We start from the raw sequence: 17,203 nt of genomic DNA, 5'->3' as shown, positions 1-17,203 counted from the left end.
CAATAAGGTTCATATGAAAACCGATGGATTCAACCAAATCCGTCGAAATCATAAAATACACGGTGACATTGGCTACAAAATAAACAGCAATAATCAGCTTCAAAGTCATCGGTGACTATGATAATTTTGGTGGGAAATTTTAGTAGAAGCATTAACTTAAGAATGCTAATGTCGCAGCTGTTCGTGTTCTAGTTTGCCACGAACTGACAGCGTGAAAAGTTTTAAATTAATTATAAATACCAAAACAACGACATGGCATTGAACAAACAATGAAAAACCATAATTTAAGATAATAATAATTAAAATCAGTTTGGTGAGAACAGCGCCACTAGCGTTCTACTACTAATATTTCTATTGAAATTTTAGAGATCAGTAGCTCTGGATTTTCCAGGTATCAAATTTTTCTTGTTCCTATTCATAATCGCTTACACGAGTTGTATTCGGATTGTCCAATGGATGTAGAACAAGATGCTAGTCATTGAAAGATACAAATCAATTAAATGAATGGCTTTGAAACACATTTAGATATTTGACATTTCTCATTGACAGTTCTCAAAATAGTACTGAACAGTGTTACTGTGTTAAGTGTTACATAAAAACAGTGCTGAAAAGTATCACTTTTCAGCACTGTTAGTAAAAGTAGGCCGTTATGTTGTCCATTTTATTGGTGAAAAGTAGGCTAATAAGCAACGGAATTGAAAATAGTAGTTTACGCAACAAGTAGTATGATGATTTTTACAGAACGAGTCCCACATTCATCCAACGAGGCTTGCCGAGTTGAATAATCACGACGAGTGCTGTAAAAATCGAGTTCTGCAACGAGTTGCGTACAACATTTTTTTTGCAATTTCGTAGTAGACCACTTGAGGGCATCAGAAAACACATCGGAATGCATTCACCATCATTTATCCAATTTCTGAAAAAATGTTGGGTATTGATTCATTACGCAACTCAAAACAGTTGCGTAATGAGAAATCGTTGCGTAAAAAATCATTACACCACTGGTTTCAGTTGCGTAATGCCTATTCCCGTACTACATTATTCAGTGCAGGAAAGAAGGCCGTTTCATGACAGATTGGCGTGATGAAAAGCAGCCTAATACGATTAGAAATTGCAAAATAGTAGTTAACGGAAGCCTCGTAGAATAATTACTACGAGTGCTGTAAAAATCGAATTCTGCAACGAGTTACATACAACATTTTTTGCAATTTCGTAGAAAACCACTTAAGGGTATCAGAAATGATATCGGAAAGCATTCACCATTATTTTACAATTTCTGAAAAAAAATTGTTACTCAAAGCAGTTGAAGAATGAGAAAGCGTTGCATAATGAATCATTACAGCACTGGTTTCAGTTGCGTAATGATTATTCCCACACTGCATACTTCAGTGCAGGAAAACAGGCCGTTTAATGACAGATTGGCGTGATGAAAAACAGCCTATTACGATGAGAAATTGCAAAAAAGAATATTTCAAAACAATTTACGAAAGTTATTCGACTTTTGGATTTGGACTTACGTGATTTTGACCCATACTCACCCTCGACGACAGAATCATAAGTTGGAATTGTTAGTAGCAAAAATATTGTTGAAATGGCCTAGATCTTAGCTGATACATTCGCGCTAATCCGTCCATGGACAATCATTTCAGAATTCTAGTTTGTATTCCCACATCCCCTCCCCTCTTTCAATCACGGAATCGGAACAAAATACTTTGCTGTCTGACCTAGATCTAGAGCAGCTCTGATCGTAACGAGGCGTGTCAAACCACCTAATTTATGTTCTACACAGCAACAACGGTTTGCCCGATCTGTTGCTTTCAATTTCTTTTACTTCATTTCACGCCCTATAAGTTTCCATCTTAGTATGAACACTGCATTCATACGGCACTTCCATACTGGTTCCATAGCTGGTTCCGAGTTGCATTAGGTTGGTACCGACGTTCTGTGTGGTGTAAATTCCGATTTTATACCTCGAACCTCGGACAGGTCAATACAAAGCCTCAATCGTATGCCAATCATGTTGATTCTGAATAGCGAAGGAAACAATCAATTTTCATTATAGCCGAAGCTGCTGAGGTCTGACTCGAAAAAGGGATGCGGTGTTTGGCTGGTCTAATGAGATTTAAATTGATGTATGCTAACTTCATTGAATGGATTGTTTTCGAGGACAAATACAATGTGTGCTAATACAGAGTATCTCAATCAAGCTGAACTGATAGACTAATTAAAAGTTTGCGACTGTTCTACACATAACTGCCTCACAGATTATAAGGCTTACATTCTTCTTCCTCTTATGTTTCTTCTTCTTCGCATTACGTCCCCACTGGGACAGAGCCTGTTTCTAAGTTTTTTTCCCAACACCCACACGGAGAAAATGAAGTACTCAAAAGTGAGTTCATTCCACTCAAATCGTGGGGTTCGTGCGTTAATCTAATGTTGAGTTGATGGGGTAGAAGTTGTTTTCATTTGCTGCCCTGCAAAAAAATACCTATTGGCTATGTTTTTTTTTTCACTCAACCGGCAGATCAAATAACTCAACTTCCAGTACAATGCCACTTACTCAAATTTGAGGTAACGCACAAAGGTTCGGTTTTTGGGTTGTTTTGCTCTTCGCTCTATGACAACAATAGAAGGAGCGAATGAAATAGAGAGAGAAAAATAACTCAAAAATAAGTACTTGTTTTAATTATGAATCGTGGTTTACGGCCAACCAGCCGAGTGGAAGTTTAACAACTACCGAAAAGCTAAACATTACATATAATTTGCAATTGGATTAGATGGACAAATTGATGTGAAGATTTGCGAGATCGGGGAGTCGTGAGTTCGATTCTCACTGAGAAGACGTGTAACTTTTTCGCAAATCTTCACATCAATTTGTCCATCTAATCCGACGAGAGCAACGTATAGGGTAGATGTATTAATCTTCGCCCCCTCCCTAGTTTTCGCCCCCCTGGTAGAACATTAGCTTGTTCTAGATTGTAATAAAATAAAAATGTTTTACTTTTTAACTTATATAAAAGATTGGAATAAAATATACTTAGTTTCCAAATGTTACTAATTAAAGTAATCTTCTAAACCGCCAAATAATCACATATAAAAATGTGGAAAAAATGATACGCTATTTTTTGCGTTCATTGAGAAAAGCGTCTATTTTAAAAGGCAAGGAAAACATATTAAGATAACTATTTCATCTTTAAAAAATGAATAGTTCTGATAAGACATGCATCAGCAAGAGACACGAATAGATTTTTTCAACTATTCCAGCAATTATAACCAGTTTTAAACTATTTTTTCAGGGTGGCGAAAACTAAAGCACGTTTTTGTACGATTCTAATCTTCGCCCCTGGCGAAACTACCTGTAACGTTCTTTCAGTGGTGCGTGCATTAATTTTCGCCCCTCCTCGAAATTGTTCGAAAAACAAAACAAACTCATTGATTTATTAACTGTTTACAGGAGGTTACAGGAAGTTTAAAGGATTTTCTAAATGTACCGAATAGTTCCTTCTTCTTCGTATTACGTTTCACTGGGACAGAGCCTGTTCTTAGCTATTTATTCTCAGCAGTATTCATATGAGCACTTGCACAGTTATAAGCTGAGAGGTTTCTTTGCATAAGCTGCCATTTTCGTATCCTTTTATTCTGTGGTAAGCACAAAAACACTTTATGCCTAACGAAGTCAATATTATTCCCGTTAAGAATAGATCTTCGACCGACCAGGAATTGAACTCAGACACCTTCAGCATGGCTTTACTTTGTAGACGCGGACGTTACCACTAGAATTAGGTGGGATTAAGAACTTCATCAACGTTTTTCAACCGACTACTAAAATCTGTTTAGTTTACCATAATCTGGTAAAAATCCTGTGCAGTAAATGTGACCATTTCCATAGTAGCATTAACTACAAAGCATTTAAATCCGTGACACCTACCGTACAGCACAGTGTGGTTCAAATCAAGTTTATTTCTAGTCATAAATATTGCAATTCTGGTTAAATAAATAAATTTTCTTGTGTATTGATGTTGACTACACTTCAAAAAAGTTAACAGATTTATGTAGTCTTGAAAATTGTTGGTGTAGTTCTTAGTTTTACCATGCATTCAGTAGTTTCTACAATAAAATTCATTTCAGTGTATGATATTTGTTGCTCATCATTATACTGATAGTCTGTGACGAAGAACAAATTGAACTTATTATTGTCAATCAAATAACCCACCATATTCAGCAAGAATGGAATAGAAACGAAATATGATCAACCGATTTTTAATATTAAATATTATTTTTACCACTACATGAGTTAATGGGTTTACCGCAGTACTTTTTTTCCGCATTCAGTTTTTGGCACTGCTAACATTATTGAAAACGCTGAATATGATAAATTTCTCCCGAAATAACGGTACTTGATATAATTATTTAAAAAATATTGGAGAACTTTAATGTATGACATATCGGGGTTGATTCCGATATTCTGACATTGGATTATTTCATGTTGGGAAATTTCTCGACTTCCTGGGAATAATAACATATATCCAGGCTTCCGAATTCTCACTCACTCTCACGATAATGGATCTATCCCTCACAGCAATTTTCAGCGATTAGCTGCCTTGCGATTTTATCCGTCCACAAAACAAAGCGAAAACAGATAATTGCACAGCTGTGAGAAGTTTGTTTCCTCTTTCTCCGATCCATGGAGAACTTTTCCTGTATCCATCGCCACAAGCAGCAGTTGCTTTTATGCACCAAATTAACCACTCCTTTCGTCAAGTTGGGGTGGTAGCATGGTTAGCGTGCACGCATCGCGGTTGTTTTTAGCAATGTACTAGGTTCGAATCCCGTCGCCGGCACTAGTTTTTGTTTATCCACATAGTGATAATTCTCGGGAGCAGTTGGTGAGCGAAAATATGATGAAGTGAAAAATAAATTATCCCCGGAGTGGAGTGGTTTTCGGTTATCCACCATCGTAGCTCCAGGGGAAATTAGTGTGAGCGATAAAAGATGTTCACGTGAGGAAGCGAAAAAAGCACTCTCCTTACGTGAGAAAAATCGTAGATTTCGCATCATTGATACGAAAATTCAGAACCCTGCATATATCACATAAATGCTACAAGAGCATAAATAATTACTTTGCAATAAATAAAAACAATACACAGTGGAAATCAGGACCTTCCATAGCCTTCGTTAGTAGGCGGCTACAAAGCAAATCCATGCTGAAGGTGTCTGAGTTCGATTACCTATCGGTTCAGGATATTTTTGTAATGGAATTTTTATTTGAGTTCCTTGTCCATGAAGTGTCATCGTGCCTGCCACACGGTACGACTGTAGAAATGGCACCTTATGTAAAGAAACCATTTAGTTATGAACTAAGTACTCTTTGAAAATTAAGCTGGCTCAGGCTCTATCGGTTCAGGATATTTTTGTAATGGAATTTTTATTTGAGTTCCTTGTCCATGAAGTGTCATCGTGCCTGCCACACGGTACGACTGTAGAAATGGCAACTTATGTAAAGAAACCATTTAGTTATGAACTAAGTACTCTTTGAAAATTAAGCTGAGAATCAGGCTCTGTCCTAGTGTGGACGTAATGCCAAAAAGAAAAAGACATAGTGGAAATAGGCAGGATAAGTACCAGTGAAGATGAAAAGTGAGAAGATAATAAGTACTTGATTAAACTATCGAAAACCTGTACTTCAATTAATGGGGGCGAAGATTAGAGCATGGGTGGGGCGAAGATTGAATTTGGGGGGACGAAAATTAAAGCACACCATCAATCCAAAAATTATACTTTTTTCAATAGTAAAACTTTGTTTTGGATAACTTTGCAGCTTGATCATCCTAAAATAATAGATGAATAGTTGAATAAACCCAATAACATTATTTGATATTGATTAATAGAGTCAGAAATTTATTATTCCTGCGATTACATGGTTTAGGGGGGCGAAATCTAGTGCTTCTACCCTACTAACGAGACTCCGAATTGGTCATACTCGGATGACCAAGCAGCACCTGTTCGACCGAACGTTATCAAACAACTGCGAAATATGTAACACTGAACTTTCTGTAGAACATATCTTACTGAACTGTATGAAATACGATGCTATTAGGGAAGAACTACGACTATGTAGTAACATTCAGATTGTACTAAGCAATAACGAAGATGAAGAAACGAAATTGTTAAATTTTGTCAAGAAATGTAACCTGCAACTATAAAAAAATCCTAAATAAAAGCGAATGAACCATTTGGTTTAAAGCTTAAAAAAAAAAAAATATGTGTGTTTTATGTCTATTCACTTTAACAAACATTTATTTTATTTTTTTCATGTTGTAAAATACACAAACCAAAACATTATAATAAAATAAAAGTCGCAAAAATAAGACCTTTAATCAATTGTTTTAATAAAACAACAATTTTGAGCAAAACAAATTACAAGATTTTGATGAAACATGACGATTCGATAGTTTTGTGATGCTCCCAATAAGTTTCCACGACATGGATAAAATTTAAACAATGTTTGTATAGCCAATGTTTTATACCTTGTGAATATTTATTCGAGCTTTTCTGAAATGTTTTCTTGTTTATCCTGTTATTGTTGATGTTGTTCCAAGAAAAAATCATGCCTAGTAGTAGAGCATACATTGGTTAATAAAAGTGCTGGAGACATAAAATTGCTCAGATTAATATTTACGCTGCTAATAAATGCAAAAGGTGAGTGTCCAAAGTAGCCCCTGGAATCAAAAGTAGCCCCGTCCGACGGTAGTTGTCAAAAATAAGTTTAAAAATACTCAAATATGGGTTTTCCGTTTTCTCCGTGCACGGGCACAAACGCGACTATTTAGGAAAACTCACTGAAACTAGCTTATCAGCTTTGGTTGGTTCATTTAACTCCAACTAATGATAGAAGGTTTGGTAACCACTGTAAAGCTTGAAAAGAATCTCCAATAAGACAGACCCACCTATCATTACTGTGTTAACACACGAGTCCCAAAACAAGTCCAATAAATAAACCGCCCATGATGTAATCGCTCAAGAAACAACCGATCGCAACACCCTCATTCTGCTCGGCTGGTATTGATTTCAATTTCGGTAGATTCCTCCGAATGATCGCGAGTTCTTTGTTTTCTCGAATAATGAATGAAGCGAGATATTCGTGGTGTATACAAGTGCAAGTGCGCCTTATTTCTACAGTTGAACACACATGTGAACAGAACAAATTCACTTACGTCGTCATCCACTTGTAAGCCTCATCTTGGCTCAAGCCTATTGTATGAGGAGCTTACCTCAGCACTCAGCCGAAATATGGGGGACTGCTTACAGACTCAAGTTACATTATTGAATGGAGATGCAAACGAACAGAAGAGGACCACCATCGCGTCGCATTCAATAGACGCGGATTAATAAACCGATGATGAGAGGAAATGCATTGCGTCACAATTACCTACTGCGGGGTCTTGCCGCGGCACATGTGCAGAAAAAAACACTCCAAACACGATCACGGCTCGATTCACTTGAAATTGTGATGGAAATTGGTCGCCACTGAGTGTACTATGCTGAGCTGAACATCATGGGTTATGACGATGGAAGATGAATATACCTACTCTATGGAAGACCCAGATGCTATTTGATGCTTGGTTGCATCTATCATCATTGTGAGAATTATTAAGTAAAATTAATGCCATCGATGATACTACTGACTCCAATTACATATGAGCCAGTGAGCTAATATTTTGGCCGCATAATCAAACAAAATTCAGTAGGTTAGTTGTTCAACGATGAGTATCACATACATGGTATATTCCAATTTTGAAAAGCACTGCTTCTCCGGACGGATCCTTACAATTCAAATCAGTCACATGTATATTTTAGGTTTAATATGGTATATGAGAAGCACATAGTGCAAAGTGAAACAAAAGTCTCTTTTTGAAATTTTTTCAAATTATCAGTCAAACTTCCATTGCATGAAACAAAAGCATTTTTTATGTAAGGTCGGTTTTACTTAGGACTACCATATCGATGTTTTGAGGTGAAGATGCATCGAGGCCAAACCTCGAATTTTCAAGAGCACAATTCTAGAAAACCACCCAACCGGCTGTCTGGTTCTTTAGATTTGTGCTCTTGAAAATTCGATGTATGGATTCGATGCATCTTCACCTTAAGGTGAATTAGTTTTGCATTTTTATTTGGTAACGATTTTTAGCCCATAGTAGGACATAAGTCATTTGCTTAGCTCGAATTTGGTGAGTTTGTTCCAATTAAAGTACTTATTTTCAATGAAACTAGAGCTATCTCAGAGAGCAAAAATATATAACATTTGTGTTAAGCATATTTTTATGTAAACACATGGGAAATTTAGTAGATTGACGAGTATTGGAAATCAAAATCAACTCTTCAATCGTACATATCAAAAGAAAACATTACAATTTAATGAAGGGCAACGAAATTTCTCTGTTTTTAATTGGATTTATCGCATATTTTTGTTATGCATCGGTACGGTTTATGTTTGCAAGGGATGACGGTGTTGCCAGGTGATTGGTGACAGATTTTTCTAGCAATTGTTATATGCTTGTTTTCGGAACATTTGCTGCATATCATAAAAAGTTATCATTTCGCAAATAGTTTCTCATCACAAGATCACTGATTTAATAACATTTTAGTGATTTTTGTGATCAATTCACATTAAATGCTATGATTTTACAGATAGCAACTCTGACATCACTGCGCTCAACGATCGCGATGATTGTGCACACACGATAGACGCGTCCCGACGCATCCCGACGCATCGCACTGTGGAGCTTTTCAATTATTTTGGGTGGTCCTGGGTTTGGGTGGTTGATAAACTCTTGGTATGATTTTATGCTTCGTAGAGATGGTTTTTGTAATTTGAGAGAATCGAAAAACAAACAACGTATGAATTTCAAGTTTCTATGCTTTGCCCAATCTATCCGCACTGAAAATTAATACAACAGGAAAAAAGTTGGATATTTTAGACTATAAACACAGGTATGTCTCAGTGTGCGGTGGCGGCGTTGATTCGCAGCAAGTGAAAACCACCGCCATAATAGTTTTGAGTGTTGCGGTTGATAAAACTTTATAAATATTTGATTCCCGTTTGAAATGTGTTCCTTTAAGGGAAGTGAATGAAAGATTTGTTTAGTGGAAGTGTAGTGAACGCAATATGAAATCCAAAACACAAATGTTTGCTGCAGAATTACAATGGAAAAGGTAAGTGTCGGAACGGGAGTCAGCCATTTCCTCGCGAAAAACTACTGAACACGTCCTCGTGCCAGAACAATTGTTAACAGAATGTCGTTCGAGTCTTTAAGTAGCAATCTCAAACCCGGCGATTGCTTCCAGTGCCGTGCACGCTCTCGCAGTGTCTCTCTTTCTCTCTTTTCCAGTTTTGTTTTTACAGATATTTTCATTTGACGTTTCTGAGTGCTTTTGTTTACAACTGCGTGTACTATGTGGTCATTACCACAGAGGAACACGGTCAAAAACCTCGAAAACAAATGATCTGTAAACATCCCGTGAAAATGTCTATACTACACAGCAAAAAAATATGTAATTTGCATCGACGTAATTCAATCGATGTAATAAAAATCCGATGTAACAGCAAAAATCAGATGCATAATAGCATATTTTTGATGTTATATTACATCGCCCTGAAATTACACGGAAACAAGATTATCATTTCTCATTACATGGTTCTTGTGTAATATTCACATCTAAAATATAGAAATATTACACAGAAACTGCTGCAACCAAGTCATTCCGATGAACGTTGTCATATTACACAGATTCGAATGTTATTTTGCATCTCTAATTGATGCGATAGTAATGTCGTTTTCGTTTTTAGGAACTGGGTCGGTGATCAACACATAAACAAACAAACGTCAAGCAAATTGTAGTTCGGTCGAACCTGAATCGGGTTGGGGTTGGAACTGTGATTCAGAACGGGTTGCGCCCAAGGGTGGAACTGGCGGCTCTTTATTGCTACCCCGACGTGTCGCTGGTTCTAAAATGTAAACAACCATACAAAATAACGACCAAACAATGGTGACGGCGTAATCAATTTTCTCGCAAACATCTTTTTTGGGAATTTAGCAGAATTTTCTGATTAAATTACCAACAGCGCACTGCAGTAGCACGTAGCAAATAACTGCTGGCAAACATTTTATTTCAAGCGCATTGATTACCTGTAATTATGCGAAGAATGATTTTCACTTTTCCGCGTTAAGCCTTAAAACTGGTTCTGGACTTAGGTTGGCGGCTTTTCAATTTTACTCCCAGTTGACAGCCGCCCTCCACCCTTGGTTGCGCCAGTTCCAACCTGGGTTCAAAAACGAATTCGACATAAGTCTCGCAACACTGCCAAAGTTTGTTTTGCGCATCATGGCGGTCGATGCGGCAATCGTTGCAGTACGTGTTGTTTTGAATTTCGTTGCGGCTTTTGGTAAGTTTTATTGAAAAATCTCTTTAAAACTCTTTAAAATAATAATATTTTGTTTCAATTTCAACAGGTACGGCTCATCTCGGTCGCAGTAGCTGTAAATTCGGATACTCCCTCCGGATCCATCACCTTCCTTGTTCGGAAGCAGAAGGATCGTGTTCCGGTGCCACTCACATCCAGGATGGAAGGAACAGATTTGGAATACAAGTCCGAACGTAGGTATTGGGGGAAAGTGGGGATGTTTCCCCATGGAAGGAGGATGGCAGAGAAGCCTACGGATTTTTGTTGTGCACCTGGATGAGCTGGAGAATGTAACCAAAATACATCCATGAATGCCCGATCCGGTGAATCCCTGATACAGCCAACCAACGATAACGATACAGGTAAGTAGGTGAAAATCAATGGTAATCTAGTACAATCACTCACATTATGCTGGAATGGCAGTGCCTATGCCAGAGGATTAGCCCTGCCGAGGCTAGTTTTCTGTAACCATGTTTAAGACGGCTAGAATGTTTTTTTCTCTTTTTGGCATTACGTCCTCACTGGGACTGAGCCTGCTTCTCTGCTTAGTGATCTTATGAGCAGTTCCGCAGTTATTAATTAAGAGCTTTTCTCGCCAAAGTTGCCATTTTCGTATTCATATATCCTGTGGTAAGTACGATGATTGTCTATGCCCAGGGAAGTCAGCGAAATTTCCGTTACGAAAAGATCCATGACCGACCGTTAATCGAACCCCGACACCTTCAGCATGGCTTTGCTCTGTAGCCGTGGACTCTAACCACTCGTCTAAGGAAGGCCCCGGCTAGGATGTGTTAAAGTGATATATGTACTGGCTCCTCCCCGAATCAATACCGTAAATAGGTTCCGGGGAGGAAAGGGTCTGATGCCAAGAGTTTATGCATTATGTACACCACTACAATGCGTGGGAGGGTTTAGGTGGGTCGTTGGTTGTGCGGCATTCCCAAATTCCCTGAGTTATCTTCTCAGGGATCTGGGAAATGTCCATATCCAAATAGCTGGAACTTATCATGTAACTCCACTGTAATGTCTACTACTTCTAGAGAATACTTCTTAAGGTCTTTTAAGGAATACTTTTCTAAGTTCTTAAGGTGTTCTTTTGAAATTCATCTAAGAAGTTTGAAATTTTATTCAATCATTCAGCCTGTTAGTTACAAAACTCTTGATTCCGGCGAATTTTCATCCATAAATTACCAGCAAGATTTTTTTTCTTTTCTTCGAAGAATATACGCGCCGGAATTCGCCTACAGGTCAAAGAAAATACATAATTCCGAAAATTCTACCAGATATGCAGTATTGGACAAAACATTTGCTACTTTTTTTATTCTTCATACAAAATGGTCAACCTTGGTAGGCCAGATCTCAGTTATTTATTGACCGATTTGAATGAACTTTTCACAGCAAATCAGACATAACAACATATAATAACGGATCAAATAAAGTTAAATTTTTGATGAAAAACTAAGGAATTTTTCTGAAAACAGAAAAGCGCTACACAAAAACTGCCTTAAGCAAACTTGTTCATCTTGTCCAAATCTACAACTTTGCTGAAGGTACCATGGAGTTATTCCGTCCACTTTTTAAGTTCCATCAATTTTTAAAATTTGTCAAAAAATTCGATTTGGTCAAATCGTTATTGCTTTTGAACTGCAATAAATGTATGACGAAATTCAAGTTATGCCTGACGTGCAATCGAATTTTCATACAAATCGGTCTACAAACAACTAAGATCTAAAGCTCCAAAGATTTTGTATGGAAAATCGAAAAAGTTGCAAATGTATTGTCCAACACTAGGTGTCGACTGATATTTTTCAGTGGAATTCCAGAACATTTCTGTTCTAAATTCCTCTACTGAAGAGAGAGAAAAAGTATTCAAATAAATTGAGTGTTTCCTGAGAGTCTTTGTAAATGCAGGAAATCATCAAAGCGGACGATTTATACGAATATTGTCAGATTGTTGAAGAAGGCGGGGGGTTTCAAAAAGATTAGTCAATGATGCCTTGTTGGTAACCATTAGTTTCGAGGTTTTAAAATTTAAATTTAAAATCGTAACGAGGAGTGAGTGGGTGTCTAAAATGATAGTTTTGGTTAGTGCTCTTGATAGTTAAGTTTAACAAAAAAAATGACAGTTTAATAAGCTTTTGAGCTTTTTAATTGCAACATGTCGAAATCAACGGATTTGAAATTATAAAGCGTTTAACGAAATTGCTTTGAACGAATGGTCACTGATTTTTTAATAAAAAAAAATAGTCGGATATAAATTTCTTTAGTTTTTTGAAAAAATTCTGAATGTGTGTATTGAAAATAAATGTTAGTTCAAACGGGAGTTGCTGTAGAAAATTTCTGCTAGGAATCGGTGAGAAATTTCTTAAGCGATTCCTTTTATCAGCAAATCAATTTTGAAACTATTTTTGTTTGTTGGACGTTTGTAGAGTTACTGGGACAAATATTAAGTTCATAGGAATTACTGAAACAGACTAATGGTTTATAAGGATAATTGACATTTTTTTGTAGTACTTTAAACGTTGCTAATTTACAGGAGAAATTAAACTGATTGTCTTAAAATATTAGGAATTTTATTATGGGAGTTTTTATCATATCTTGTAAATGTTCATGATTTTTTTTTGAGAGAAACGAATACATCATAGTGAACATTCAAACATTGTTAGAAGAACAAGTATATATATTTTTTTGTAAGTAGTATACTGCCCCTCTTTGCACAACAGTCCCATGTTGCAAAACGACAAACTGAGAAAAAGACGATTGAAATGTGGAAACAATTTCGTTCCATTTTGAGTCTCTATTTGGCCTGAAATGTGTTAAATTTCTACATATCACTGTTTGTTGAGTACACGAACAAACCTAATAAATTTCTTTTGAATTTAAGTTGAAAATTTGCCTTAAAATGTAGAAAAATCGTAGCGAGACTGTTATGCAATTATATACAATATAATATAGGTACCAATGTATTTGCATATCAGTCCCATGATGTTCATCGGCTCGTTCGACAGCTACTAAAACACTCATTGTTATTAAAGCACTGGTTGTTTCATTTGCTATTTATGTTCTTTGGCCGTAAAAAAAAAATAGTTATGTCAATAGTTATCATAGTACAGTCAACTCTCCGTAACTCGATGTTAAAGCGACTATCGAATTAGGGAAATATTGTGTTAAAGAACACAAAATCAGGGTAACTTTGGTTAAAGGGACCATCGAGGTATCCATGAAAACCCACATTTACTACACGTTCTATAGCTCTTTATCGAGATACGGAATAGCGAGTTACGGAGAGTATACTGTATGTCCATGGTTGAATCACCAGATAAAAAAACATAGTATTCAATATTTTCTCAAAACACACATCATGATGTGGAATACGCTTACAGTCATGAGTCCCAGTCATGAGAGACCCAGATGATCATCTTTTGGATAATACGGAAATGGAATCCGATGGAAATGATTCGAGATGTTCCAGAACAACCTGGTTCAGGACGAATCTAGCTAATGTAGCAATAACATTACAAAATTTTAATGCAAAATGTAGAATAAACTTTTTTTTTGTTCTTAATTTATTTTTATTCCCCTCGTACCACCCAAATGGTTAAGTACGGACATAAAAGAAGATTAATATTTGTATAAGTCTTATCTAAAATGGAAATCTGTAATGCATCGTAATTGAAAATACATAATTATGTGTGATTTCCACTAATTTAAAAATATTTTCGAAACAACGTTACTACATGACATTTACAGTACCGTAAGCAAGTGTGTATTAAATACAGTCAAACCTCCATGAGTCAATATATGAAGGGACCATAGACTCATGGAAACATCGAGTCATGGAACAGAAATGCTTTGGGATGCTGTTTGAGCGAATCATCGTAGTTACCATGAAATTTTGTTTAAGTATGGTTCCATGAGTCAATATTAAGACATAGAACATCGACACATGGAGGATTCACTGTATAATTGATTTCCCTTTACTTCGTTACACATAAAGTTAATAACTAGTAGTACCGAGAGACTGCATGTAGTACTAGAAGTGGTACCCATTCTGAGCCCGACCACTATACGGACTTTGATGTGACTGTTATGCGAATACTTTCAAGATGGGACAACACAAGTGGGATTCGTTTTTGTACAAATTAGGAACAAAGGCTACTTTTTTAGCAGTTTTTATCGATCTTCTGACGATGTTGTGTTGATTTATGTAAAAAACGCAAATCGGTCAAAAATCGACATGGGACTGTTATGCGATTATGGGCAGTATAGTCAGAAGAACAAGTTTATATTCAAACATTGTAAGATATTTTTGATAAATATTGCAGATTTTTTTACAAATGTTCAAGCGAATTTCGTGAATTTTTCGGTAAATGTTTAGATCATCTACGAATATTTTACAGTTGATAGAAGTTATTGGCTACAAAATGAATGAATTCCAAAAATGTTAGATATATGAAGAAATAAAAAGAGTTATATATAGTGTTTGAACTATTTAAGAACGATGAAAGTTTTATAAAAAAAAATACATCTACTAAGTATATAAAGCTAAGTAATGCTGGAAATGTTTGATGGTTTTTAGGACTATGTTATCACTGATATTATTCTTGAAACATTGATGAAAATTACATAAGGCTTCTTTTTTCTGACATTGGGACAGAGCCTGTTCTTCAGATTGACTAATTTCTGCATTCGCATATAGTGTGGAAACCCATAGGTAATGTATGCCCTACTCCGTGAAATTCTTCAACATCCCAACGCAACTGTACAACCTTTAGAAATCTTTAGGAATTATTTGTAAACATTTTTGTAGTAATCATCCTCTAGTTATTTTTCCAGATATTTTTACTGCGATTTCTGTGAAAGTTTCCAGAAATTCTTGCTGAAAAGTACCAAAACTGTATAATTATAAAATAATTCTTCAAGAAGTTCCTTAGTTGATAGTTATTTGTCCCACTTTTTAGGAACTCTTCCAGGAATTACTCAATACATTGTACCAAGAATACCTCATGCGGTAAATAATACAGCAATTGTTCTAGCAATTTTTTCGATAATTCTTCATGGATTCCATTCGATGTTTTTCAAGGAGTTCCTTTGGACAATTAAAAATTAAAAAGCTGAATATTCAGTTGGACAATTGAGTTGTTTAACAATGAAAAAGTTAACGTCTATTGTATCTCGATCGGTAGAACAAATTATTCTAAGTATAACACAATTTTATTGCGCTTCAATATCTAGATTTTAATATTATCGAGCCGCCGCAAACTGGATCGCGCCAGTGGGACTCGCGACGCGACTGAACTTTCGAAATCAGTTTTTAGGTGTGGCGCTGCATTCTTACAATGTTTTTGAATAATATTTATAAACTGTTAATCCGTATAGGCCTGAGTGAAAGAAAAAAATGTTAGGTCCTCTACGCTCAGTGAATACTTAATGGATTCAAATGATTTTTGTCAGTGTACTGGCACACATAACTATATATAAAAGTGGCTAGAGGAACTCGAAAATATTCCTGTGGCCGGAGTTATTCCGGTGAGTCACTGGGTCAAGTCGGATAAAAAAGACGATTTTTTAGGACATGCCAAGTTACTGGATGTGGCCACTCGGACATAACGCCCTGAAAACCGACTATAGATTTGTTGGATACTAATTGAACCGTTTCAATTCTCTAAAAGTAGAGATAAAATATAATAGTTCACAAAATTGCGTTCCCATAAGCTTGACACAGATGCTTAGATATATATTGGTCACTTTATCGTAAATTTGAGGCGGAGACCCGAAAATGGTCAAGCCTGAGACACGGTTATATGAAAAATTTAGCTTCTCGCTCCAGTCCACTTTTTGGATTGCATTTAGGTCCCATAATAACTGTGCAAAATTCCAGCTCGATCGGTGAAACTATTAGTTAGCGCTTAGCCGTTCAAAGTTTGTATGGGATTTACTATGGGAAAAACTTACTATTGCAAAGAAAAAATCGTCAGAGGTCGCCCATTGTCCTCTATAAAAATTCTGAACACAGATCTCGATAGGTATTTTTACGATGAACAACATTGTCGACGACTCCAAAGCAATCTGATGCTTGTGAAAAAGGTTATAATGCATAGACTATTCGGAAATTTGCCCAATTTTGTTATAATTGTAATTCTTTTACATGTTAATCAACGTCGCAATGTCAATAGTGTTTCATTAAAGTTATTCACAACAGACGAATTGTTTAGCGGTCCTCGGCAATATTCTTCCCCGTAAAAATACCTAACGGGAACTGTATTCAGAATTTTTATAGAGGTCAATGTGCGACCTCTGGCGATTTTTCTTTGCAAAAGTAAGTTTTCCCATAGTACCCTGGGCTTGGGATTATATTTTCCAGGGAGCGATGAGTTTTGATAATTGATCGCTGTTGTTAGTAGCTTTGATTAGATGTTGGTGAATTTCAAAGCAATGGCAACCTTTTTATTACAAAATTTAGATTTTGTCTTCTGACCTAAAGATTCTGGTTAAACTACTGCATAGTACGGCTATCACTCATCAAAATTACTTTCACTTCGGGAAAATATAATTTCAAACTGGCGAGAAGATTACAAACTGAGGGTGGGTTAGGAGCACAGTCAGACCCTTGAATGTGCAATGTGGGGTAGTAATTGGGAATGCCATTGACGGTTTGTAATCTCCTACGAGGTTCTCGAAAACCAACAGGGCGCGTGCACCGGGTTGCGGATAGGAGCAAAGGGAGATCAATAGCATCTA

At 36.4% G+C, this 17,203-nt stretch overlaps 1 protein-coding gene across 2 annotated transcripts in view; it reads left to right on the top strand.

Moving 5' to 3' along the window:
* Window positions 1-17,203, top strand: part of LOC110676549 — a 65,557-nt gene that overhangs the window by 36,453 nt on the left and 11,901 nt on the right. The window lies entirely within an intron of this gene.

Source organism: Aedes aegypti, chromosome 2 (assembly GCF_002204515.2).
Source record: "Aedes aegypti strain LVP_AGWG chromosome 2, AaegL5.0 Primary Assembly, whole genome shotgun sequence".
In the NCBI taxonomy this organism is placed as follows: domain Eukaryota; kingdom Metazoa; phylum Arthropoda; class Insecta; order Diptera; family Culicidae; genus Aedes; species Aedes aegypti.
This window is presented reverse-complemented; position numbering and strand designations above follow the sequence as displayed.